Here is a 27,502-nt window from a genome sequence, read left to right on the forward strand (position 1 = left end):
GTGGAGTCACCAGATGGTTTAGATCAGATGGTCCACATGGTAGTACTTCTCTCAGCAGCATCTGTTTGCTGCTATGCAGAATCGACAGGTGAAGGGTGGGAGACCCGTAGGAAGACTGTAGGAAGCCAGTGCAGTTTCCAGGAGGGGGGATGTTGGACTTATTTTGGGGTTTGAAGAGAGAAATAACAGGAAGTTGCTGTACTCTGGTTATTGTGTGTGTGTGCATGTGTGTGTGTGCGTGTGTGTGTGTGTATGTTCTGGATACATTTAAAGATGAACTTTGCAGCATGTCCTAATGTATTACTTCTGGGTTGTGAGAAGGAGGAATCGAGGACAGCATCCAATACTTCAGACTGCAAGAAGAAAGGGGGGGGTGTCTTTCAATGAGACAGGGAAGATTTTGGAAGTAGGACATTTGGGGAAGCTTCATCACAGGCACTCAATTTAGGAATGTCAAATCTGAGATTATTAGAAATACAAGCGAAGTTCCAGCTGGAGATAGAGTGCAGGGTGGGAGAAATATCTAGGATGAAGAAATAGATGTGGGAGGTGACACCATATAAATGATGTTTAGAGCCTTCAGCATAGATCAGGTCACCAAGGAGTTGATGGCCATAGAGAGAAAGGAACAGGACCAAACCCTGGACTCCTCATTGCTAAGCAAGCTGATCAGAGCACACGCACATACTGAACAGTTCTGGTTCTGCACCTAGAAGGCACATAGACCAGGGAAACCAACCTTCAGCGTGCACAGAAATTTCCTGGACTTACGAAGAGCTAGACAATCTGGAGTAGAGTGTGAGATTCTGGGTTTATAACAAGGTTGGTGCTCCTTCTGGTCTTCAGATCACACACTGAACACCAAGCACATAAAGCAGGATCCCACGTGGCTGTGCCTCAGCCTCTCCTGTCGGGCTTATTAAGTAGTGATTCCTGGGTCCACGCCCAACACTCTAACAGGGTATGTGGAGAGAGGCCTGAGTGTTTTGTAATGAACCCACAAGCAATCCTGGGGTTCCACCAGATAGAGTTGCAGTGAAGTCACTGATGAGAGCCCTCATTGTGGGAAGGGGTCTTACATCCACATTGAAATGTTGTTGTTTTTTCTAGGAAGAAAAATTCAAGACCTGCTGGGAGATACATATTTTCTCTCCCAGGGGACAGAGCCAGGTGGCAGATTGAGGAAGTGGTTATCAGCTCAACATAAAATCTCTGAGATAACAAGAGTGTAGATCTTAAATGTTTGCACCACACAAAAGGAAATGGTAACTATGTGACAAGGTGCAGTCTAGGGTAATGTTCTGGTTGTAAGCATTTTGCAGCATAGAAATGTATCAAATCAAGAAACTGTAGCCTTAAACTGACACAATGGTGTATGTCAGTTATATCTCAGTAAAACTGGTGAAAAAAAAGTCTGAAATCAGGCTCTCTAACGCTATTCCCTACATCAACTTCTCCCTCTTTGTGATACATGTGCACAGTTGCAGACTGTGATGAGAGAAAGAGAATGTGGGGCCTTGTTCTATTTTAAGGAAAGTCACAAACCAGGCTTGAGTCTACACAGACGGGAACAGAATCCACAATGGACCCGAGGGGGAGGCTTACGTGTAACCAGGGCCCTGCTCCTGGGTATAGATGCCACCCTCGCAACACAGTCCCCTGACATAGGACACTGGATCCGGAGGCTGAGACTGCTGTTGCTGCTGCCCCTTGCAACTAACTGCATGACACCACTGTCACTCAAACACCTGTGCCAAATGCCGTGTAGTGCGGTCCCAGCCTATCTGTCCCATGTCCTGAGAGAGAGTCTGGCAGGTGGTCACGTGACTGTGAAGTTTCATGCCACGTCCAATGCAAGGCTGTTTGGCAAAGTGGGTTCTCCTCTCCATGGTCTCTGCCCTCCGTCAACATTTTTAAATGTGGAAATTTTTCATATGGGAAGAGGATACTAGTTCTGGGCATGGAAACCGGGGGCCAGGAATGGAAAAAGAATGACAAATTGCAACATTTGGAGCAGTGATTTGACACTACAACTTGATATGATACATTGTAGGCACTCAGGTCAGATTGGAGGAAGGAGTGACTAAATACGGCGTCTTTCAACTTTTCCCCTTGATAGTTGTTATGGGATCCAGCTTTTGTCTACTGCAGTTGTACTCACAAGTAAGTGGAGTAGCACTTTCGGGTGATGAAGTGAATGTTCAAAATGTCTTCTGCAGCCTTTGTCTCTTCCTAGGATTACGTTACCCAGATCCGTAACACTACAGATGATCCTTATATATACACTGACACTTCATATTTCTTTGTACATGCCTGTATTTCTGGGCAGAGTATCCAAAATTTACCAGGTTTTATGTGACCCTCACAAAAGTCTGCAAAATCATTCCAGGTTAGACATTGTGCTCCTCCACCTCTGGTCCACGAACAGCTAGTAATCAAACTGTTTTTAGCAGATCCAATGACAATATACAGGCTTATTTTTGTCTCGATTGCCAGTCTGAGACAGGATAAGGTTTCACTTTCATTTCTGTCTCTATCTGTTTGTGGGCTGATGCACATTCACAGACCAGTGCTGGCTCACGGAAGACACAGATCACCATTGATTTAGGTAGACTTGTATTCTACCACCTCGTCTGGTGCTGGATAAATCGCAGAAATGAAACAATTGTGAATGGAGATCCTCTTCCAGTAACACAGTAGACTAAGTTTTAAGGCTGCCTCTTCCAATAAAAACAACTAATCATGATTTATACATAGATGTATACAATAATATGTACAAAATATATATTATATATTGTATATATTTCACCCACAAGAAAAATCAGGAGAATAATAATCATTTAGGCCAAAATATAATAATGGGCAAAAAGCCAGGGATGATGGCTGCTCTGATACTCAAGGTGTATTTCAAATCTAGAAAATATTTGCTTGCTTCTCAGGCTCATGAACTTCATAGACAAGAAATAATGCCCAGAGCTCATTCTATTTCATGAGAAACATCCCTCCCTGAAAGTATGGGAACCTAAGATTCATAGATTCATATCCTCAGGAAAGGGTGACACGAATCAGATTGACTCGACTCTGTCTTCAAGAACAAGAAGATATTATTCTAAGTAGGTTTTCTTGGAGCTAGCACGAAGTGAGCAAACAGCTACTTCAAAGAATTTCCAATCACAGACTAACGCTTCTGTGATTTGTAGTCCAAATTTGCGTTTATTTGGGGCCAAAATACCTTCTAGTCATTAGTTCAGTTTATTATTGTCCTGGATTGATATTGACTCAAGTTTATAAGAAAGAAACAAATTTCTCTAGAGAAATCTATATTTAACCTATGTGTCAAAAAATTTACACAAAGAATTGCACAAAGAAAAAGAGAAACTCACAGCATGAAATGTAAACTACAAACGGGAAAAAGACTTGATTGAGTAACTTGAGAAAGAATAGGTAGTAAAAAGAAGGTCATAAAACTTCAATATTGCACTCCTAAGACATAAAATATAACATGACCAGGATATTATATAAATATATAAATATATGTTATGTGAATAACATACATACACATAATACATAATAATACATAATATTGTATATTATGTATATAAATATACATAATAATGTATATGACATAAAGAAAAAATGCTAGTAAAGATAAACAGCATCACTTTATAATGATAAAAGGGTCAAATTATCCTGAATATATTGTCACCTCAGCGCCAAATACATGAAAACAAAACAGACAGAAATTGAGAAACAGATAATATGACAGTAATAGTCAGAAACTGCAATATATCACTTTCCATAATGGATAGAACATCTATGCAGAGATCAATAAACATAAAGAAGATTTGAGCCGTACTATAAACCAATAGTACAATCTGACATTTATTGAACATTCCAGCCATCCACAGAATACACATTCTTTTCAAATGCACGTGGAAATTTCTTGAAGATAAATCATGTATATTCCATTATATGTGTGTGTGTCTGCGTGTGAGTGTCTGTGTGTGTGTGTGTGTGTGCGCGCGCGTATACCACCTCTTTTTTTTTTTCAACGTTTTTATTTATTTTTGGGACAGAGAGAGACAGAGCATGAACGGGGGAGGGGCAGAGAGAGAGGGAGACACAGAATCGGAAACAGGCTCCAGGCTCTGAGCCATCAGCCCAGAGCCTGACGCGGGGCTTGAACTCACAGACCGCGAGATCGTGACCTGGCTGAAGTCGGACGCTTAACCGACTGCGCCACCCAGGCGCCCCTATACCACCTCTTTTTTATCCATTCATCAGTAGATGGACATTTGGGCTCTCTTCATCGTTTAGCTATTGTTGATAATGCTGCTATAAACATTGGGGTGCATGTACCCCTACAAATATGTATTTTTGTACCCTTTGCATAAATACGTGGTATTGCCATTGCTGGATCATAGGGTATTTCTATTATTAGTTTTCTGAGGAACCTCCATGCTGTTCTCCAGAGTGGCTACACCAGTACATTCCCACCAACACTGCAAGAGGGTTCCCCTTTCTCCACATGCTCCCCAAAATCTGTTGTTTCCTGGGTTGTTCATTTTAGCAAAATGTTAGCATATTTTCTTTTTTTTTTCATGTTTGTTTGTTTGTTTGTTTTTAATATAATTTATTGTCCACTTGGCTCACATACAGTGTATACAGTGTGCTCTTGGTTTTGGGGGTAGATTCCCATGATTCATCACTTGCATACAACATCCACTGCTCATCCCAACAAGTGCCCTCCTCAATGTCCATCCCCATTTTTCCCTCTCCCCTGCCCCGCAGCAACCCTCAGTTTGTTCTCTGTATTTAAGAGTCTCTTCTGGTTTGCTTACCTCCCTCTCTGTTTGTAACTGTATTTTCCCCTTCCCTCCCCCCATGGTCTTCTGTTAAGTTTCTCAAGTTCCACCTAACAGTGAAAACATGATAACCTTTCTCTGAATGACTTATTTCACTTAGCATAATACCTTCCAGTTCCATCCACATTGTCGCAGATGGCAGGATTTCATTCTTTCTCCTGATGTTAACATATTTTCACATGTCTGTTAGCCATCTGGATGTCTCTTTTAGAAAAGCATCTATTCATGTCTTCTGCCCATTTCTTAACTGGGTTATTTGCATTTTTGGTTGTGACGTTTGCTAAGTTCCTTATCGATTTTTGAAACTAATCCTTTACCAGATATGTCGTTTGCAAATATATTCTCCCATTCTCTAGATTGTCTTTTAGTTTTGTTGGTTGTTTCCTTCACTGTGCAAAAGGTCTTCATCTTGATGAACTCCCAGTAGCTCCTGTTTGCTTTTGTTTGCGCTGTGTCTAGAAGAAGTTTTTATGGATGTTAATGGTTTCCTATCTCACATTTAGGTCTTTCATCCATTTTGAATTTCTTTCTGTGTATACTGTAGAAAAGGGATGTAGTTTCATTCCTCTGTCTGTTGCTGTCCAGTATTCCCAACACCATTTGTTAAAGAGACTTTTTTTCCATTGGATATTCAATCCTCCTTTGTCGAAACTTAGTTGACCATATAGTTGTGGGTCCATTTCTGGATTTTCTATTCTGTTCCATTGTTCTATGTGTCTGCTTTTGTGCCAGGACCATACTGTCTTGATGACTACAGCTTTGTAATACAGCTTGAAATCTGGAATCGTGATGCCTCCAATTTTTTGCTTTTCAGAGTTTCTTTGGCTATTTGGGGTCTTTTGTGGTTCCATACATATTTTAGGATTATTTGTTCTAACTCTGAAAAATGCTGGTGGTATTTTGGTAGGGATTGGATTAAATGTATAGATTGCTTTGGGTAGGATAGACATTTTAACAATGTTTGTTCTTCTAATCCATGAGCATGGAATGCTTTTCCATTTCTTTGTGTCTTCTTCGATTTCTTTCATAAGTGTTCTATAGTTATCAGAGTCCAGAACTTTTTCGTCTTTAGTTAGGTTTATTCCTAGGTGTCTTATTGTTTTTGGTGCAACCCCAAATAAGATTCTTTGTTTCTTTTTATTTCTGCCTCATTATTCGCATATACAAATGCAACAGATTTCTGTACATTGATTTGACAATCTGCTATTTTGCTGAATTCATGTGTTAGTTCTAGCAATTTTTTGGTGGAATCTTTCGAGTTTTCCATACAGAGTATTATGTCTTCTGAGAAGAGTGAAAGTTTGAGTACTTCCTTGCCAATTTGGATGCCTTTTGTTTCATTTTGTTGTCTCATTGCTGAAGCTAAGACTTCCAGTAGTATGCTAATTTTCTGAGGAGTCTTTGCCCAGAGACTCTCCCTCCCACTGTCCTCCTGCCATCACCAAGGGGAAGGCTGTGGCATGGCGCTCAGAGCTTTGTCAAGACTTGTCCCCTGTCTTGGTGCCCCTCCTCCTCCCTCCCCTCCAGTGCAGTCTCTTGGCCTTCCTCATCCTGGGTCAACACCCACACTGTCCTGTCCCCTCTCTTGCATCCCACCCTCACTCCCTCGTGGCCTCCACTCTCCCTGTGCGCAGGAATCCCAGTCTCCCTGGTCCCTCTGCATCCCTTTCCTATGGTCCATGCCTGCTCACACCCCTTGCCCACATGCTGGGCCCTCACCAAGCTCTCCTGTCTCAGGACCTCTTCCCATGGGGCCCTGCCATCAGCACCCACTCCTCCTGGATCCTAGCCCAAGTCCCCTCCTCTCCTGTCAGCCCTGATTCAAGTTTGTTCTGGGACATTCAGTCCCCCCTTCCCAGACCCTCAGCACTAGTCTCCCCTGTTGGCTCCTGCCTTCCCCTCTCCCCCACCAACCAGAAAACTGCTTGAGGTCCGTTGCCCTTATCCTTGGCCCTAACCCCATCCTTTGGTTCCATGACCTCAGTGGGCCCCACTCCTGACATCTGGTCTCCAAACTGGTTGTCTAGCCACGTAGTCAGCGCCAGACTTTCCCCACAGCCAACCTTCTCCCAGCCTGCCTGTCCTGGTTTGGAAGTCTCCCCTTAACTCTCCTTGGAGATATGACCTGCCCTCCTCCCAGAAGCACCCCCACCATGCAGGTCCTTCCCCAAGGTATGCACTGGGGCATGTCGGGTCTATTTTCTCTTCCACTGCCCCTCCTTTCTAATATAGACTACCCTTGGGCTCGCTGCTCTGTCTCTCAGAGACCCTCTGACTGCCTCTCCCCAGGGACACTGGCAGGTCCATCCCATTCCTCACCTGGGGGCCTCATCCTGCCGCGCTTCCACTCTGGGCCTAGGCCCACACCTTCCCCCCTCACCCCCAGGGCACTGGGCTACTCTAAACTCCCTGTGGTCACAATCCACTCTACAGCCCACTCATTGCCCCCCTACCCCGGGGCCCCACCTCATTCCTGATGAGTCTTCACCACAGGAAGCAGCTGCTGGCTCTGGACCCCACCAGCACCCACCTGTGCACCATGGCAGCTCTGGCCAAACATCCCTCAGCCTAGTCCCCCCGCCCCCGCCCCTGACTGCCCTTCCTTCCCTGCTGACAAAACCTCTCCTTCAGCATGGCCTTCCTGTCCGTCCCTTGCTCCCTGCAGGCCAACGTCTGCCTTGACTTCCAACCCACACCACCTACAGGAGCCCGTGCCTCCCTGTCCTGGCTCCTGTCCTGCATGCTTGCACATCTCCCCCTCCTCCCCCGCCCCCACCGCCATTCCTTCTTCCCTCTCCTTCAGGCCCCTTGCCTATCTTCCTGTACTGGAAAGCCTCTTTTCTGTCCCTTGTACATGTGCATTTTCTGCATCCTCAAGACTTCAAGCAGCTCAGGACAGCAGAGCTTTACTGAGAAATATTTGATGAGCAGTTACTTCCAGGAGGCAGTTTCATTTGCAGTCTCCTTGCCAGGTTCCCTCAGTCTTCGTTATAACCTCACGGTGCTGTCCCAGGATGGATCTGTGCATTGGAGATTTTTCACAGTGGGACGCTCGGAGGGCCCGGCCCTCCTGCATGATGACGTGACATACACATGGCAGAGGCACAGGGACTGTGGGCAAGGCAGTCCTGGGACCTAAGACATGGGACACAAAGACCAAGGACTTGAGAGAGAGAAGAGCCTCACAAAGATTCTGGCAGACACGGTGGCCCTGTAGGCCCAGAAAGGAGGTGAGTGCAGGGTGGAGGCAAGGGTGATGGGAAGCCTTTCCTGAGGAAGTTCCAGGCCAAGAGCAGCGACCTGTCTCCACTGGATTTGCCAGGAGTGGGGTGAGGACTGAGGGTCTGTAGACTTCAGCCCGGGGGTGGTCGTCACTCACCCAGCACAGGGAAGATGTGGAGGAGAGCAGGGAGGGTTCCCTCTGGTGAGAATCTGTCACTGATCAGAGGAAGGCAGAGGAACACCGGATGGGATTTGTCACTGCTGGCTGGGGGCAGGCTCCTATTCACTCCAGGAGATCTGGGGTTGGGAGATCCGAGAGAACAACAGCACCAAGGAGCTTCAGTCATTTCCGCTGTGATGGGAGCTCTTTCCTCCCCTATGACCCGAAGACCCATGGATGGCCAGTTCCTTGGTCCTCGCCGCAGACCTTGGCTAAGGAAATCACGATGTAGATGGCTTTCAAACCAGGCTGCCTCAGCCTATGTGCAGGGAGAGCTTGGTGGAAGCCTGCAGAAATATCTGGAATCCTGGATGGACTTCTGGGCAGAGCAGGTTCAACCCTGGTGCAGGGCCTTCCCCTCCCCCAGACCCATTGATCTCCCCCCAACAACACTGTCCCAGGAAACCTTCCCTGCCCTATGGGATGCACATATGTTCTGTTGACCCCTGGGACCGTGACCCACCTGTGCTGTTACAGCCTCTGGATAGAGACACCAAACAGGTGGGAATGGAAATGCACCCTCCCAGTGTCATTAGTCCAGGAAGACCATGGGCCCTCTGACAGAAAACTGAACCAGGAAGGTGGGTGTCAATCAGGAGAGGAAGCCCCATCCATCCTGTCACAGAGTTCCCTTATAGTCCCCTCAGCCCAGGAGCCCACCCCCCCCCCCATATCCCCTCCTCAGCCTCAAAATGAGAATCCGCGAGAGGCCTGGATCCCAGGTGCATCCTCCTGCCAGATGAAAGGAATTGGGTTGTAGGGTGCAGAACAGACTTGGAGAAAATCTGGGGTCAATGATGGCTTCAGCCAGAGCTGGAAAGATGAGAGAAGCAAACCTGTCCTCTGTCTCACTTAGAGGGCAGCAGTGCTCTGCCATGTGCATGGCTGGCTCTGTGCTTTCTTCCCCAGTGTCCCCAACAGTAAAGGTCACCTGCAGCCAGGCCCTGGAGGGCATGGTCACCGTGACGTGCTGGGCTTTCAGTTTCCCTCCCGGGAATATCTTCCTGATCTGCTTCAGGATGAGGATCCTGTGAGCCAGGATGCCCAACAGTTTAGGGAGTCCTTCCTGATGGGAAGGGGACCTACTGGATGTGTGTGGTCATAAGGATTTCCCAGGGAGAGGAGCAGAGGTTCTCTTGCTACATGGAAGCCCCTGGAACCACACTGCACACAGTGTACCCTCAGGTGAGACTGCAGTGATCATGGAGGAGGCTCTGGCCCCGATCAGGTCAGGAGCCAGGGTGGGGAGAGGAAAGTAGGGATCCCAGGTTAATATAAGGCCTTTTTCCAAGAAATGCCCTGGTGCACCAGAATGGATGACCAACCATTGGGGTGCTATGGTTGCTTCTGTTGCTTTTGTTATTGCCATTATTGTGTGTGTCCTTTTATATAAGAAGAAATCACCAGCAGCTGAGGGAAGCCCAGGTGAGAATCTGGGCAGATGGTGGGATGGGAGGGGCTTTCCTGGGATGTGGGATCCCTCATCTGTATCCGCACAGATCGGAGGGGACGACAAGCTCCTGTAACAGGAGTGGGAAGTGTGAGTGCTGAGGTGGCCTGTGAGCCACACCTGCATCCACACCCTTAGCCCTGCTCACAGCCAGGGTCACCGGGGCCTTGAGTGTGGAACATGGCCGCTCCTGGCTCTGGCTGAGGATTGGGCAGCGAGGGCTGCGCTCCCTGCTCAGCACTTGACTCTACCTCTCTCTACTCTCAGACTCAGCAGGGCTCACCCTGGGGTGATGCGTGGCAATTATGTCCTGACTGCAGAGGGCCCAGGAGATCATGGGATCAGAGGGGCACAAGCAAGAAAGGGTCAGAGAGCTAGCAGGGAGGGATTCAACACTGGGGAGGAATCCAGACAAGAGTTGATGACCCTATTTCCTTCCTATGTGCACTCTTTCCCCAATCTCTCCAGCCATCATGAGGAATCCAAGAAAAGGACCCACAAGACCACACCTAGGGGTCAGTCTGTGGTGCCAGAGCCCTGCTTATGATGTTCCACTGGGAGGATCCACTTATAGCAGATCGATGCGTCCTAAGCACAGATGGTCACCTCTGTCCACTATGCAGCCCCTGAAACTATTCCTCCAGGACCTGTGTCCTGAATTGTTCCTCTGAGTCACTCCCACCTGTACTCTTTCCTGGCTCCCTCTACCTGCCCCTACGCTTCCTAGAGTTTCTTTGTGGATCATATGCAAAAGGAGATGTGGATCCCTCTTGACCTTTTGGGCAGAGGGGACAGGTCATTCTCAGGGCAGCTGTGCCCACTGGTTCGATCCTACCTCCCAGATATACCTTGCCCAGTCTCTCAGGGCACAGCCCAAAAGACCATTTAGAGCAGAGCATGTGGACTGTGCCCTGTGGCCTCACTTTGCCTCTTTGATCCAGCTCCCTTCCGCAGGGTGGCCACTGCCCTGTAGATTTAGAGAAAGAGATGGTCAACGTGATTTCCCTGTAATCAGGCTGCTTGAGGGGAGGGAAATAAGGAAACAGGTTTTGCGTTTGGGCAAAGAACAAGTGGACGCATGAAGCAGGGAAAGGTTGGGGAAGGCAGGGCCTGGGGATTTTCTGTTGATTCTACCACCTCTGTGTGACCATCATGGAGGCTGGCTGCTTTCTCACTCTTGAACCTAATCTGTTTATATGTTGGTCCTCGGTCTGGGGAAGCCTGGGATATTCACCCTGCCCCACGTTGAGGCGCTCTGACCATGTCACAACCAGAGTAAAGGCCATGCAGGTCTGCGGTTGTTCCCGCTGTCTCCTGGGGTGGTCCTCCCAGAGGGAACATCAGTTCTAGTTCCTTGGGATCAAAATGGTTGCCTCATATGTCACTGGTGCATTTGCTGGAGAAAGAGCATGAAAGTCATGCGTTAATTTCTCAAATGCCTACTTTAAATGTTGGTGTCCAAACAAGTGATTTCCACTAATTTACCTTAATAAGAAGAATTCCCTTGAGCAGTGAGCTTCCTAGGCATATAAAGTGGAACAAAAATTCAAAGGGAGGCCCTGTCTGGGAGGGTTCCATGTGGGCGGTGGGGGGAGGTGGTGCAGTGGCATCTCAGGGTGCAGAGAGTGGACAGACAGCCTCACCTAGGAAGTCTTAATAACTCCTACACCTCAAGAGAACCTTGCTACAGCATTGCCTGCCTTGCCTGGTCCAGTCCCTGCTAAGATCAGGGCAGGAAGGCCCTGGCAGCCTCAGACAAGCAGCACTTGGGGACAAGCTCTGATTCCAGGTGCGTGTGGGCCAGGAAGGAGGAGGGAAGGCCAAGTGCAGTCTGCAAGCCTGGGCCAGGGGTGAGGTTGGAGGGCAAGGTCAGGCCTCTATGAAGGTGGAGTGCTCCTGAGTCAGGTCAAGTGCAGACCCTGCCGCAGCCCACTTCTTCTAGACGGGACCTGCTGGTCACCTGGGCTTTCTGATGTGCCTTCCAGTTAGGAGCTGCTGGCTCAGCGCTACAGGAAGGGGGAAGCTGAGCTGCAGGTGGAGTTAGTGCCTGTGGCAGAGGGGCCAGAAAGCAGACACTTGTGTGCAGGTGCTTATGCGGGTGGGGAGCCGGACAGCTAGGGAGAGAAGGAGCTGTGTTTGTGACCATTGCCTGACCTGGAACAACAAGCAACAGGGACATGTCTTTCAGGGAGGGTCTGTACTCTGCTGGGGGATGGGTCGAGGCTTGAGAGGAAGGAAGACATTGGATTTCTGCTCCAGGGTGTTGTCCTTGATCCTGAGGCCTTTTCCTGCTCCTGTCTGGTGGTTGGTGGAAGCAGAGGGATGCTGAGGGATCATGGGGGGAGACTAGCAAGGGCTGGAAAAAGCGTGAGAGAGGAAAAAAAGTGAGGGTACTGGACCACTTGGGTGGCTCAGTGGGTTAAGCATCCCACCTCGGTTCAGGTCATGATCTCATGGTTCGTGGGTCAAGCCCTGAGTCAAGCTGTCTGCTGTCACCACAGAGCCCACTTCAGATCCTCTGTCTCCCCCTGTCTCTTAAATAAATTAATAAAGAGAATTAAAGAAAAAGGAAAAAATATTGTATTAAAAAAATGAGGGTTTTATCCTCCTTCACAGAAAGGCCAAGCCGAGATTGCAGCATCTGAAGAGAAGTCCTGAGACTCACAAAGCAACATTCTACACCAGTTGGACTTCTACTGGCTTCTCTTTTCCCCCAGAGCTTGTGACCTTCAAGACTTGGATCAACACTAGATGGCAGCACAGGGCATTTAACTGCCTCACTGTACTCTCCACTGAGAGCCAGCACCACCTGCAGCTCTGTGAGGAGGCAGGCCTTTTGGTATTTTCTGGACCATTCAGATCTCCAGATGAAGGCAGCCCCAGCTCATGTCACATGAAGCAGAAGAGCTGCCCACCGAGCTGCTCCAACCTACAGAATGAGAGAGAATTAAAAGGTGGTTGTTGGGTTTTTTTTTTATTTGAGAGAGGGAGAGAGAGAGAGAGAGCACGCAGAGGGGAGAGAGGCAGAGGAAGAGAGGGAGAGAATCTTAAGCAGGCTCCATGCTCAGCAGGCAGTCTGATGGGGGGCTCCATCCCACAACCCTGGGTCATGACCTGAGCTGAAATCAAGAGCCTGACGCTCAACCACCTGAGCCACTCACGTGCCCCTAAGAAGTGGTTGTTTTATTTGTAGATTTTTGGTTACCTAGCAACAGGTCACAGGAATATGTACCATACAATGTACTGCTTGCTATTAGTATGTTTTATTTATTGTCTGTCTTTGCTATCAGGTGGTCAGCATTAGGAGAATATATGTTCTGTCTGTTTCATTAAATGAGTACAGGGCCTAACACAGAGATTGGCACAGAGGCATTCACTTAATATACTTGGAAATAGGAGGGAAGGAGGGAAGGAAGGAAGGAAGGAAGGAAGGAAGGAAGGAAAGAAGGAAGGAAGGAAGGAAGGCAGGCTGTGACCAGAATTCCTTAACGTTTACTTTGAGGCTGGAAAGAGGAAAGTTCATGGGTGTTTGGTGTGGTGGGTCCTGTACATATGTGGCTGCATCTGCATGTGTTCCTATGTGAGTTTAGAGCCTGCCTGTTGGTCTTGGTTGCCTGAGAAAGCAAGCAGGGCTATGCACAGTGTCTCCTGCACTCACGTTTCAATCAATTGGGAACTGTAGACAGGCAGCGCTTAACCACCAGATGCCTTTAAGATGTCTGGGACTCAGGAAGGGGCTTTTCCTGTTGTAGGTCATTAGCACAGCTACAGGGATTAAGGCCCTTGGGAGCTCCTGACTGGCTGACCTCAAATTTCTTGGTTAGCCATCAGGGTAGAAATGAGATTTGACCTTGGGTACCAGAGGTCCTGACTCAAGTGTTATGGGTAGCAGACGGTGAGACCTGAAGTGGTCAGGAGAGAAGATTGTGGCATTTACAGCACTAAAGGAAAGAGCCAGTATCCCAGCCTCCAGCATCAGAGGCAGCAGCAAGACCAAGTGACAGGGACTCCTAGGTCCAAGGTCCTCTGTGGAAAGTGCCAGCATGTGTACTGGAGCATCCAGCATGTTTGTGGGTCTGGCTACAGATCTAGGAATCAACCTTAATGGCCTAGAGACCTTTTTCTTCTGTCAGGCCAGAGTCCCTGGTTATTCAATGGGGAGGAAACATCAGTGTCAGTGTAGATTTGGGGAAACACTTTACAAGCCAAACATGACCCAAGGGGTCTGCCCCTTGTATGTAGAGCCCTATCCTTATGCAGTAGCTGAGGGAGACCTTGGGGAGGTCCTGGCTAAGCAGGTTAAAGGGGAGCTTGGGGCTTCTGTCTTCAGCACTGTGGCCACACTGAGGCATTGTCACTCTGCTCTCAGTTTCTCACTGAACAACACTGGTGGAAGGGTGGGCAGAATGTAGAAAGTTACCATGCACACATGCTCAGGGGGAAGCATGGCTGAAAAATGACTTTGGAAGAGCTGAAATGTGAACCTCAGGCTGATTTCTGGCACACAGACTACAATGATCAAAAATGAAAACAAAAACAAACCGGCTAATGGGAAGAATCTGGTTTTCAGAGTTACATTATAAGATTGAGATGACCAGTTTTCAACAACAACAAAACACAAAGTATACAACGAAACAGGAAAATATGATTCATTGAAACAAACAAAGAAAACCTAGAAAACATCCCTGTGAAAGATCAGAATTTGGACTTACTAGAAGTACTTTATTTATTTTTAAAAATTGTTTTTAAAGTTTATTTTTTTTTGAGAGAGAGAGAGAGAGAAACAGAGTGTGAGCAGGGAGAGAGGCAGAGAGAGAGGGAGATACAGACCCGAAGCAAACTCCGGGCTCTGAGCTGTCAGTACAGAGCCCGACATGGGGCTCGAACCCACATACCATGAGATCATGACCTGAGCTGAAGTCAGATGCTTAATCGACTGAACCACCCAGGTGTCCATAGACAAGTACTTTAAACCAACTGTCTGTAAGATGCTCAAAGAATTAAAGGAAATCACAAAAAATCAAGACATTGAGCTAAGAATAAAATAAAATATCAACAAAGGGATACAAAGCACGAAAAGAAACTGAAAGTCCAGTGCTGATATGTACAATAACTGTAATGAAAAATTTACTAGAGGTTTCAAGAGCAGATTACAGTAATCAGAACAAAGAATCACTGAGCATGAACATAGGACAATTGAAATGATCACATCTGAGGAACCAAATGAAAAACACTAAAGACAAGTGAACAGAGCCTAGGGGAGCACTGAGACACCAGAAAGGGGACCCACATATGCATTGTGGGAGTCCCAGACAGAAGACAGAAAATAAAGTAAGAGAGATTATTTGAAGAGATAATGGCTGAAAACTTGATCCAAATTGATGAAAGATGTAAATATAAACATCCAGGAAGAACAGCAAATTCCATTTAGGATGAACGCAAAAGACATCCACACCAAGACACATTATAATGAAACTGTTGAAAACCAAAGGCAAAGAAAGAGTCTTGAAAGCACTAAGAGAAAAGGGACTCATTGCATACAAGCATTCCTTAAAAAAATGGCAGGTTTGTCATCAGAAACCCTAGAGACCAGAAGGCAATGGGCTGATACGCCATGTGCTGAAAGAAAAATATTCAATTAAGAATCCTATATCTGCAAAATGGGTCTTCAAAGTGAGCGAGCAATGATGACATTCGCTGGTCAACAAAGGCTGAGAGAATTCATTTCCACCATAGTTGCCCTGCAAGGTCTGCAAAGGGAATCCTTCAGGATGAAAGGACACTGGACAGTCACTGAAGCTGTGTGAAGAAATACAGACCTCAGTGAAGGTAAATAAATGGGCAATTATAAACGTAGTATTAGTGTGACTTTGGTTTGTAACCCTAGTGTTTGTTGTCTACATGATTTAAATGACTGATACATGAAAGAAAAAGCCCTGTATAAAGATGTAATTTTCTGACATCAGTTACTACAAGAGGATCAGAGGGAGCTGCATAAAATGAGACTTTTGGTCTGTTATTGAAGATAAGCTTGTAAAAATACACATTAGAGGGCTATACTTTTAGGATGTGTGATGTGATCCCCATGGTAAACACAAAGAAAATGTCTATAGAGTAATATATGTAAAAGGAAATAGGAAGGAATTAAACCATTTCACTAAAAAACGAAACTAAACAAACACTAAAACAACAAATCCAGAAATGAGGAACAACATAATTATAAGGCATGTAGAAAATAGCCAAATATCAGAGACATGTCCCTCCTTATCAGCAATTACTTTGAATCTAAATGAATTAAATGCTCCAATCAAAACCAGACGCTTGGCAGAACGGTGACAGAAAGATGATCTAACTCTATGTTGTCTAAAAGAGACTCACTTTATCCAAAAACACAAATAGTTTGACCGTGAAAAGAAGGAAAAGGTATCCCCTGCCCACAGTAACCAAGAGAGAACAGGAGTATTTCTTCTGATATCAGACCAAATAGACTTTAAATCAAAGAAATTTAGAAGAGACAAAAAAGAATAGTAAATATTAATAAAAGTTTTAATATAGCAAGAAGATATAACAATGATAATGTTCTAGAATTTAATAACAGATCAACAAACTATGTGAGCAAAACTTGATAGAAGGGAGAGGTAGGGATCAGCAACAGTAGCTGGAGAATTCACTGTCCCATTCTCAAAGCTGGATAGAGCACCCCGCAGAAGAAAAGTGAGGAAACACAGGTCTGGAGCAACACAAGAAACCAGCTAGATCTGACACACACATACACAGCACTCTACCCACGAATAACAGAATACACGTTCTTCTCCAGCGCACATGGGACGTTGTCCAGGATACACCATATGTTAGACCACAAACTAAGACTCAACAGTATTAAAAAGGAGATATCAGACAAACTATCTTTTCCTACCACAATGGGATACAGTTAGAAATCAAAACCAAAAGGAAAACTGGAAAATTGACAAAGTGGAGGAAATCAAACACACTCTTAACCAATGGGCCCAAAGAAATCCCAAGTGAACTATTTAAAAAATATTTATATCGGTGACCAACTCCTTCCTTAGCAAGGGTTCTGCTCGCCCCCTCGGTTCCCTGTCCTCCTTCCTCCCGCCAGGAGAACTGGCCCTGTGGTCGAGACTGAGGAGAAGCAGAGAAAGGACAGTAAGGGTGAAGAAAGACCTGGCTGCGTCTTGGGGGGCTTCTGTAGTGCCAGAAGGGGAGGTGGCAGAAGGTACAGGTGGTTCACACCTTGTGGAGGACAGTGTGTGGGCAGGGTCTCCCTTCCAGCTCTTTCTTCCTGACACCTCAGGTGCAGAAGAGTAATCTCTCCTTTAGTGAACTATGCGGCCTCTTCTGCTGTCTGCCTTCCCTGGGAAAATGTCTTCAAAATTAGCATTTTTGCCACCTGATCCAACTTACATGCTGATGTATGATGAATGTGGAAGCCTCTGGACTTTACATCAATCACAACCAGCAGACTGGCAGCACTCTTCTAGACAAAGAGATGCTATTAGAGTTTACTGACTAGAACCAGTAAAGGCAGCAGAATTCCTCTATGTTTATGCTTGTTCACCCAATGTCAAGTACACTTTATTCTTCTCACATGAAAGTGCCATTGATCTTGGTCAGATGAGCAGCTTTACATAGGACTGGGATCACGGAGTAATAGTCATATGTTCTCATAGGATTATTCTGGGATGGCGCAAGGTCTGGGAAACCAACAGAGAAGAACCTCTGTGCAGATAGAGAAGCTGCTTGTCTTGCTCTTAGGACAAGATATGGATAACACCCTGAAAATGTGATTCTATAATGGCCAAATTAGAGAGAGACAGTACCATCTGTGTTTCTTCCGGCTTGGTGTAAGAGTGCTTGCATAATTCTTCATTCCCCTTTGACCTCGGCAATGCCAGTCGCTTTTCCTGATACCATGAAGACCTACTGTTTGGATGCATTCCCAAACATTGACGAAGTCTCTAAGATAACCTCTCCAGTATTAACAATTTACGGGACTGAGGGTGAAGTCAGTGACTTTTCACATGGCCTCACATTGTTTGAGTCTTCCCAAAGACCCATGGATCCTCTGTGGGTAAAAGGGACCATCACAATGATATGGAACATGAGGGACAGCACCTTGAAAGGTTGAAACAGTTTGGATCACAGGAACCGGTCAATTTGCAAATTAGTCTGTAAATTTGTATACTGGGTTTTCCTTTCTTGCTGTGCTGAATTCTTTGGTAAATAACATGAAGCCTGAAGGTTTTGTTTGCAAATCATGTGAGCTGCCTTCATAAATATACCGGTAATGAATTGTAAACAGACTTAATGGAGGCTTTAATTACCAGAACTGGAAACTGGAAATAACAGTACCATGCAATCAGGTTATGTAATTTGTATTTTTTCTGTGAATTTTTTTAAACATTAAAATAAGTACTGTGTAAGATTTTAATTCTATAAAACCAAATGCTGTAAAATTATTGCCAGCTATTTTTGCATAGCAGAAACAAATTTATAAATATTTTTAAAACATCTCAGGGAACTGGGTGGCTCAATCAGTGAAGCATCTGACTTGATTTCAGCTCAGGTCATGATTTGTTTTGTGAATCCTAGCTCCACATCAGGCTCTGTGCTGACAGTGCAGAACCTGCTTGTGATTCTCTCTCTCCCTCTCTCTCTGCCCCTCCCCTGCTCTCTCTCTCTCTCAAAAGAAATAAACTTAAAAAATATTTTGAAAACATCTCAATGTCCTAAGTCATCATCACCAGGTATACAAATATAATATTTAGTCAATAAAAAGGTGTATATCTAAAACAATTCAAGAACTCATAATAAGATTAACTGTGGTAAATGTGCAAGTTCATTATAGATACAGGCTTACACCCTGTTGTATACAGATAGAGGCTTAAATGGTTATCTTATTGGAAAATACACTGAGTTTTCTGTATTCCCTGGTTATCATACATTGTCTCCTTTAAAAATAATGTCAAGTATTAATTTTTATGCCATCTATTAATTTACCAACTAGTTACCTTGTAAATGAGAAGTCATGATAGTACTGAATTTCAGCTAGTTAGGATTTACAGGTTTGGCCCTGTGAGACAACCACTTAAAATTCCCATTGTTGTCATTTAAATGGCATTTAGAACTTCAAGAATGATTCTGTATGCAATGCTCTTTGAAATTTTGACAAATCTCATAGAATTGAAGTACTCCTCATTATAAGAACACCTGAGAGTCCATTAGATATTCTTCAAGACCACAAACAGGCTGGTTATTTGGCTGTTGAAATTTTGACCTATTTTTAGTAGGACCTATTGGTTTAGAATACTAACTGAGAATTTCATGGGTTCTCTCCTGGATGCAGGAGATAAGAGAACATTTCACTCATGACATTTGTATTATGCAATGCAAGCAAAATTAAATTGTTTTTCCTTAAATGAATCCTGCCTGAATAAAACAATGAAAGAAAAAGAAAAAGAGGGGTGCCTGGGTGGCTCAGTTGGTTGAGCATCTGATTTCTGATTGCAGCTCAGGTCATGAACTCCTGGTCATGAGATTGAGCCCTGCTTTTGGGCTCCATGCTGAAGGTGGTGCCTGATCAAGTTTCTCTCTGCCCACTTCCCCACTCACCCACCCATGCTATAAATAAATAACCAAATAAATAACCAAATAAATAGCTTTAAAGAATTACAAAGAAAAAGAACAGTATGTAGTCTAATTTGTAAATGAATGAATATTGAAATAATACACACTGGATATATTTTAAAGCCTTTTTTCTTGCTTGTTCTCTGGTTACATCTAAGACTATAGTGCATGATTCCCTTCAAAGTATATCAAGTATTGTGAATACTTTGGTCCAGATGTGTCAAATTAACAGTAAAATAACAAGTATACCACCAAAAAAAATCATTGGAAAATGTTTAGAGACACCTGAAAACAAAACTCCATATGTCCAAACTTATAGAATACAGGGAAAACAAGGCTAATGGGAAAATTTATAGCTGAAAATGCTTATATCAAAAAAGATCTCAAATCAACAACCAAACTCTACAACTTAAGAACTAGTAAAAAGAACAACAAAGTAAACACAAGGCTAGCAGAAGAAAGTTAGGAATCAGTATTATATCAAAGATAAATAATAGGAGTAGAAAAGTAATCTTCTAGGAATTGGAATAGGAATAGCAGAGACAATAGAGAGAATAGAATAGAATAGAAGAGAGATAAATAATAGGAGTAGAAAAGGGAATAGAAAAGTAATCTGGAAAATCAATGAAACCAAAAACTGGTTCCTTGCAAAGATCAATAACATTGACAAAGCTTTACCTAGATTGACTAATGACATAAAGAGAGAAAACACACTACTAAAATCAGAAAGGAAAGTGTAGATACTATTACCTATTCTACAGAAATAAAAAGGATTATAAGACAGTACTGTAAACAACTGTATGCAAACAAATTGGAAAACCTAGATGAAATGGATAGATTCCCTGAAACTAAAACCTACCAAGACACAATTATAAGAAAATAGAATATCTGAATAGACCTATAACCAGAAAGGGTACACTTGACAAAGAAAAGCCTTAGACCTCATGGCTTTACTGGTGAGCTTTACCACACATCTACAGAATGAACACCAACACTTTTCAAACTCTTCCCAAAAATCTGAAGCAAAGGGAAACTCTTCTGAAGTCATTCTATAAAGCTAGCATGGTCTTGATACCAAAGCCAGACAAAGATACTACAAGGAAAGAAAGCTACTGATCAATATCCCTGATGAATATTGGTGCAAAACTCAACAAAATACTAGTGAATTGAATTCAGAAGCATATTAAAATGGTTATACACCAAGACCAAGTGGGATTTATTCGTGGAATGCAAGGATGTATCAACATAGGAAATCAATCAAGGTGATACATCACATTAAAAAAATTAAGGTGAAAAAAACCACATGGTCATCTCAATGTTCAATGCAGAAAAAGAAAAAATTCAACATCCTTTCCTTATAAAAGCACTTATTCAACAAGGAAGAAAAGGAAATTATTCCAAAATAATAAAATCCAATGATGAATACCCCACAGTGAACATCAATGTTGAAAGCCTAAAAACTTTCCCTCTAAGATTAGGAATAAGGCAAGGATGTCTGCTCTCATCATTTTTGTTCAACATAGTATCTGAAGCTATAGCCAGAGTAGTTAGCCAAGAAAAAGATGTAAAAGGTATCCAGACTGGAAAGGAAGGAATGAATTGATCCCTGTTTCATTACATAAACTTCTCTGTAGAAACTCCAGAAAAAATCCAACCAAAAAAAAAAAAAAAAAAAAAAAAAAAAAGAAAAGAAAAGAAAATGGTAAAATTAATAAATGAATTCAGCTAAGTTGCAGGATACAAAATCACATGAAAAAATCATGTGCATTTTTATTCAGTCACAATGAACAGTTCAAAAGGACATTAAGAAAACACTTCTATTTACAATAGCATGAATAAAACTGTGGGAGCTGACCTCACGAAGGAGGCAAAAACTTGTACAGGGAAGACTAAGAAAATTGCTGAAAGAAATTCACGAAGACATTAAGAAAAGGGAAGACTTTTCTACGTTGAAAGACTTAACATTTTTGATTTGTTAATATTACCCAAAGCAATCAACAGATTCAATGCAATCCCTATCAGAATCCACATGATATATTTTGCAGAAATAGAAAAATTCATTCTAAAAATCATATGGAATTTTATTTGGGGTCAAGAGACCCCAAAAGCCAAAACATTCATGAAAAAGAACAAAGTTGAAGGCCTAACTTTGAATTTCCTAATTTTGAAACCTATATAAAGCTACAGAAATCAAAGCATTGTGGTAGTGGCATAAAAATAGATATACAGACTTAAGCAGAAACAGAGTCCAGAAAATCACCTTTGGATGTATGGTCAAGTGATTATTGCCAAGGGTGCCAAGACCATTTATTGTGAAAAGACAGTCGTTTCAACAAATGATACTGGGAAAAATGGGTATCCACATGCAAAAGAATACAGTTAACCCATACCTAAGACCGCACTCAAATTACTCTAAAAATGGATGAAAAACCTAATCCTAAGGGCAAAAACTATAAAAATCTTAGAAGAAAAACTTAGGGCAAAGCTTCACAACATTAGATTTGACAGTGATTTCTTGAATGTGACATGAAAGTCATAGGCAACAAAAGAAAAAATAGTCAAATGGGTCCTCATGAAAATTTAAAACTTCTGTGCATTGAAGAACAGTATCAAGAGAGTAAGAATGTGACCCATAGAATGGGAGAAAATAGTTCCAACTCACAAATCGGATAAGGGATTAATATTCAGAACACATAGACAGCTCCTGAGACGAAAAAAGACCAACAACCCAATTAAAAAATGGGCTGGGGACTTGAACAGATATTTCTCCAAAGAAGATATATAATGGCCAACAAGCACATGAGAAGATATGCAACATCAATAATCCTTAGGGAAATGCAAATCAAAACCACAGTGAGATACCAGTTCTTAGGGGAAGAAGTGGTTTCTTCCAGCCTTCGTACAAGGGGACAAATGAGGGTCCATCGATACCACTTCACACCAAATAGAATGGCTACTCTTTTAAAAATAACAAAATAACAAGTGCCAGTGAACAGGAAAAGAAATTGGAACCCTTGTACACTGTTGGGAATGTAAAATGAGCAGCCACTATGGAAAATGGTATGAAGCTTCCTCAAAAAATTAAACATAGAATTATTGTATGATCCACCCACTCCATTTGTGAGTATATACCCAAAAGAATTGAAAGAAGAGACATGAACAGGTGTTTATAAGCCCATACTTATAAGCAGCATTATTTACAAGAGCAAAAAGAATTAAGCAACCCATTGTCCATCAATAGATGAAGGGATAAGCAAAATAAGGTGTATACGTACAATGGAATACAATACAGCCTTACAAAGAAGGAACAACCTGATACACGCTACAACACGGATGAACCTTGTGAAGATTGTGCTAATTGAAATGCACCAGCCACCAAAACACAAGTACTGTATGATTGCACTTACATATGGGATCTAGAATAGCCCAATCCATAGAGACAGGAACTAGAATGGCATTTTGCAGAGGATGTGACAAGGGGATAATGACGGAATTTTGTTGAATGGATAAAGAGTTTCAGTCTTGATTATAAGAAAAGAGTTGAAGACAGATGGTGTTGACGGTAGTCTTGGAGTATAAATGTACTTAATACACTGAACAGTACACTTAAAAATGATTAAGATGGTAAATCTTACATTTTACGCTTTAAAACTATGATAAATTTGGTCATTGATGCTAACTACCATCATTTTCTAAACATTAAAAATGAAGTAAATGAATCATTTTAGAGAAGCAGGGAGGGGCCATCTGATTAAGGTTTATGGATCTAGACGTCAGGGGCATGCAGGGATATTCCCTCCAAGGTAAGACACTGATTATTGCGAGTTGCATCTCTCACTGCAAAGAAGGAAGGACATGGCCCAGGGGACACGTGGGGTTCCAGCAACACACATTTCACCCCTAGGGGTTACGTTTGGCCCACGTCTGGATGACCTAGAGGGATGCTAGCTTTGAGTGGGACCAGAACAGAAAGATCCAGGCCATGCTACATTCAGATACCATCTACTGGACCTCTTGATGGTAGAAGGGTCAATGCTGGGAAAGGATGTAGTGTGGAGCTAAAGGAAAGCACTAGTAGGAGAATCACATGCTGGCACCTCAGGTATTGTAGTAAGGTCATGCCATCCACAAAGAGTAGTAGATTCCCTTTTAGTATAGAAGTGCCATGTGGTGTGTTTCAGGACCTGGTAAGACAGAATGTTTGTCCATGGGACACCAAGAAGGCACATGATTAAAAATGACCATATGCAGGGCTCCTGGTGGCTCAGTCTGTGAAGTGTCTGACTCTAGATTTCGGCTCAGGGCATGATCTCACAATTCATGAGATAGAGTTCTGGATTGGGTGCAGTGCTAAGCATGGAGACTGCTTAGGATTCTCTCTCTCCCTCTCTCTGTACCTCCCCCCACTCATTCTCTCTCTCTACGCCCCCTCAAAATAAATTAATAAACTTTTAAAAATGACCCTATGTGCTAGGTTCTGTGTAACACACTAAGTCATCAATTAGCCAGGTCCGCATCAGTCCATCCTAAATGGAAATGGTCTCTCGGCACTGAAGCCTGAATCATTCACCAGCAAACACCCACCCACGAACAGGAAATGAAACACTGAGCTGATAAGTTGACTTCATCAAGCCTTTATCACTGGTCAGCCCAGGACTGGTGGAATGGGCGCATGAATGGAGTGACCACATGGCAGAGACAAAGCCACATATGGATCCAGCAGCCATGATTCCCATTTGGTCTACTGCTACCTCTGAATGTCCACCCTGTCAGAAACAGAGGCCAACACTGGGCCCTGCTATAACACCATCTCTTTAGGTGATTAACTGTCCATGAAGTGACAAGTTGACTGCATTGAGCCCCTTCCATCTTGGAAGGGCCAGAGACTCATCCTCATGGGACAGATACCTATCCCACGTGTGCGCTCCTGTTTCCTGCCCACACAGCCAGTGCCACTATCTAGGGGCTATCAAAATGCATGATCCACAGGCTCAGAATTGCTCTCAACACGGTATGTAGCTGGGAGACCCCTCACAGTGAAGGAGGTGCAGGATGTGCCATGACTATGGGATCCACGTGTCATGTTACATTTCAGATGGTCCAGATATAGTCAGCCACACAGAATGGCCCTTCTAGGGCACAAGCTGTCAGCTTTGAGAAAATACTCCAAAGGGATGGGTGCCATTTTCCAGAAGACAATGTATTTATTGAATGAGATTTCTCTATATAGTGCTGTGGTCTCATGAAGAAGAGTATGTGAGTCCAGGACCCAAGGGGTGGAAACAGGTATCGATCCACATACCGTTGCTTCCAATCAGCCACTGGGGAAATTTTGCTTCTTTTGTCTGCATTTCTCAACATGGCAGGTTGGAGGTCCTGGAATAAGGATCGACTGAACCTCATACACATTATGGCTGCCACCAGGGATGTTTGGACTCCCTGTGCCCAGGACAGGAGTCTGCTCTTCTCCAGGCAGAAGTAATCCACCCTGATCCTCAGGAGGGGGTCGGGGTCCTCTTACACAACTGGGATAAGAGTAAATGTAGGGGGAACCCGGGTGAGACGCGGATGCCTGCTGGTTCTTCCTTGTCCCATTGTAACTATCAAGGGACAAGTGCAGGAACCCAGCCTGACAAGGTCTTCATTTCCAACGGCCCAGACCGCTCAGGTAGGAAGGTTGGGGTCACGCTCCCAGATAAGTCACAAGGGCCCCCACACCTGGGCTCTGCAATCCATGGCAGTATTTGTGCAGACGCCCTACTTCCCATGGGCTGGGTCACACAGTAGCAGGTCTGGGACATGAAGGCGGGCTGGTTTCTGGGCGGCATGGGGCTGTCTGACGGCTGACTGTAGCTGAGGACTCCTCTCCGGCCTTGCTCACCTTCACGTAGGTTGCCTGGTGGTCTGTGACAGTGCAACACACCTGTCTCCTCTGGACCATCATGTGGGGCCAGACTGGCATCTCGGTCTGCTGGCCCTTCCAGAATTTTTTGTCTCCCTCTCCTATGCTCTGACAGGTGTTTGATAATATCATGGTGAATTTAACCCTGTCTTGTTTTGGAACCTGCTCCCCGGAGGACTAACAAAATCTTTCCATTTGTAAAGCAACCACCCACTACTTATTCCTTCTGTAAATTCCTCCTCTTTGTCCAGCTTCTCCCTTCAGCCTCTGCTCCAGGGCATTTGTCTTATAGTATCTTGTGAGCAAAGAGGAGTTTGTTGTTTTAAGCCACTGATTGTGAGCATCGTCTGTTACACAGTAACAGATTGCTAGTAAAGCTCTCTAAAACTTATTTTATTCTACATCTCTTTTATTTCCTTGCACTTGAGTTTTTCAATGTTTATTTTTATTTTTGAGAGAGAGAAAGAGAGTTAGTGAGACACAGAGGGTGTGCAGGGGAGGGGTAGAGAGAGGGAGACATAGAATCCGGAGCAGGCTACAGGCTCTGAGCTGTCAGCACAGAGCCTGACACGGAGCTCGAACCCATGAACCACGAGATCCTGACATGAGCCAAAGTCGGACTTTTAACCAACTGAGCCACCCGGGCACCCCTCCTTGCACTTTGAAAATGTTGTCTGTATTCACTGCCTTCAATTCTGCTCCTTTATTTTCTTGCTCTTGTTTTCTGTTGTGTTTTGTCTCTCCTTGCACCGGTCTGCTCCCCCTTTCCCTTCCTCTGTCTTTATTATGGATGATTCTAAACATATACGATAAAAGATTCCAAATGAATAAAACAATACTATATGGTGATGTGGAAACGAAGCATATCTGGACTTAGAGGTTGCAGGTATAGTAACAAGGCACATGGAATTCAAGTAAAGGAAATCAAGTTATTAATAGGGTCAGACCTGGGCAGTCCTGCAACCAGGCCGTGATGTTCACACTATTGCCTGCCCTTCAGGTGAAAGAGCTACCTCTCAGTTTTCATTTTCAGAGCAATCGGAACAGCAACAGATACACGTGCACACGCCTGGTGAAAGGTTACACTGGTACAAACACTTTGGAAATCAAGCTGGTGGGCGCTGGTCTGGTTACAGCACATCCCACGTACAGTCTAGCAATCCTACTCCTGATCATACACTCAGGAGGATCTCCGGCCCATTAAAATGAAATACCAAAGTTCATGCCAAGGATACTCTGTAAGAACTATTTGCATTGGAAGAAAACCACAGCCAATTATTCTGAACCGTGTTACAGAGAGGATACAGAATATCATACACATTTGATCTTTTGGTCATTTGATCTTTTGCTCACTGGCACCTCATTAATTTCTGGCATACAATGTTGCATATGGTGTGCAGGCAATTCTATCTCGTGAAGGATTTGATGGGGCACATTAACCTCACATTCAACTGGTTCAATGTATTCACAGAATGAAAAAGTACATTGTTGCTCAATGCAAATTAAGCTGGAAATCATACAAAGGAATAACCACTGATGAAATTGCAGATTTGAATGGAATGACAACAAGCAGAATTGCCTAAAATATTTTAGGACAGAGTAACTGTGTTTTTTCAAATTTGTTGATGCCTGGGGCACCTGGGTGGGCTCAGTCGGTTAAGCGTCCGACTTCAGCTCAGGTCACAATCTCGCGGTCCGTGAGTTCGAGCCCCGCGTCGGGCTCTGGGCTGATGGTTCAGAGCCTGGAGCCTGCTTCCGATTCTGTGTCTCCCTCTCTCTCTGCCCCTCCCCCGTTCATGCGCTGTCTCTCTCTGTCTCAAAAATAAATTTTAAAAAAGTTAAAAAAAATTAAAAAAATAAAATAATAAAATAAAATTTGTTGATGCCTAAATCTCTTTTACCAAATCTCATTGAAGACCATAGTGAGAGATGTTAAGTTTATATGAATGTTCAATAAATTTCTCATTATTACTTTCCAAAGACAAGTTTGAAGCATTCAGTAAAAATAATGGGTGAAAGAAGCATTTGACTTACAAACCCCGGCAGATTCCAAGATGGTTGCCTTAGCCAACCTCAGGTTGTTCATACTCTCCCAGTTGTCGGATCAAACAGTAATCCTGGTGCTGGTGTGAGGGGACTTTGCATGTGCAGTTAAGGGTCATATCAGCTGAGTTAAAACAGGAGGGTTATCATGG

General features: G+C 44.0%; 2 protein-coding genes and 1 pseudogene across 2 annotated transcripts in view; all 3 read left to right on the forward strand.

Moving 5' to 3' along the window:
• LOC115513706 (DLA class I histocompatibility antigen, A9/A9 alpha chain) overlaps window positions 1–27,502 on the forward strand; it is a 253,834-nt gene that overhangs the window by 93,926 nt on the left and 132,406 nt on the right. The window lies entirely within an intron of this gene.
• Window positions 1–27,502, forward strand: part of LOC115513705 (DLA class I histocompatibility antigen, A9/A9 alpha chain) — a 165,112-nt gene that overhangs the window by 5,200 nt on the left and 132,410 nt on the right. The gene's annotated exons all lie outside the window — the stretch shown is intronic.
• On the forward strand, window positions 9,451–17,953 carry LOC115514602 (annotated as a pseudogene).

Source organism: Lynx canadensis, chromosome B2 (assembly GCF_007474595.2).
Source record: "Lynx canadensis isolate LIC74 chromosome B2, mLynCan4.pri.v2, whole genome shotgun sequence".
Lineage (NCBI taxonomy): Eukaryota > Metazoa > Chordata > Mammalia > Carnivora > Felidae > Lynx > Lynx canadensis.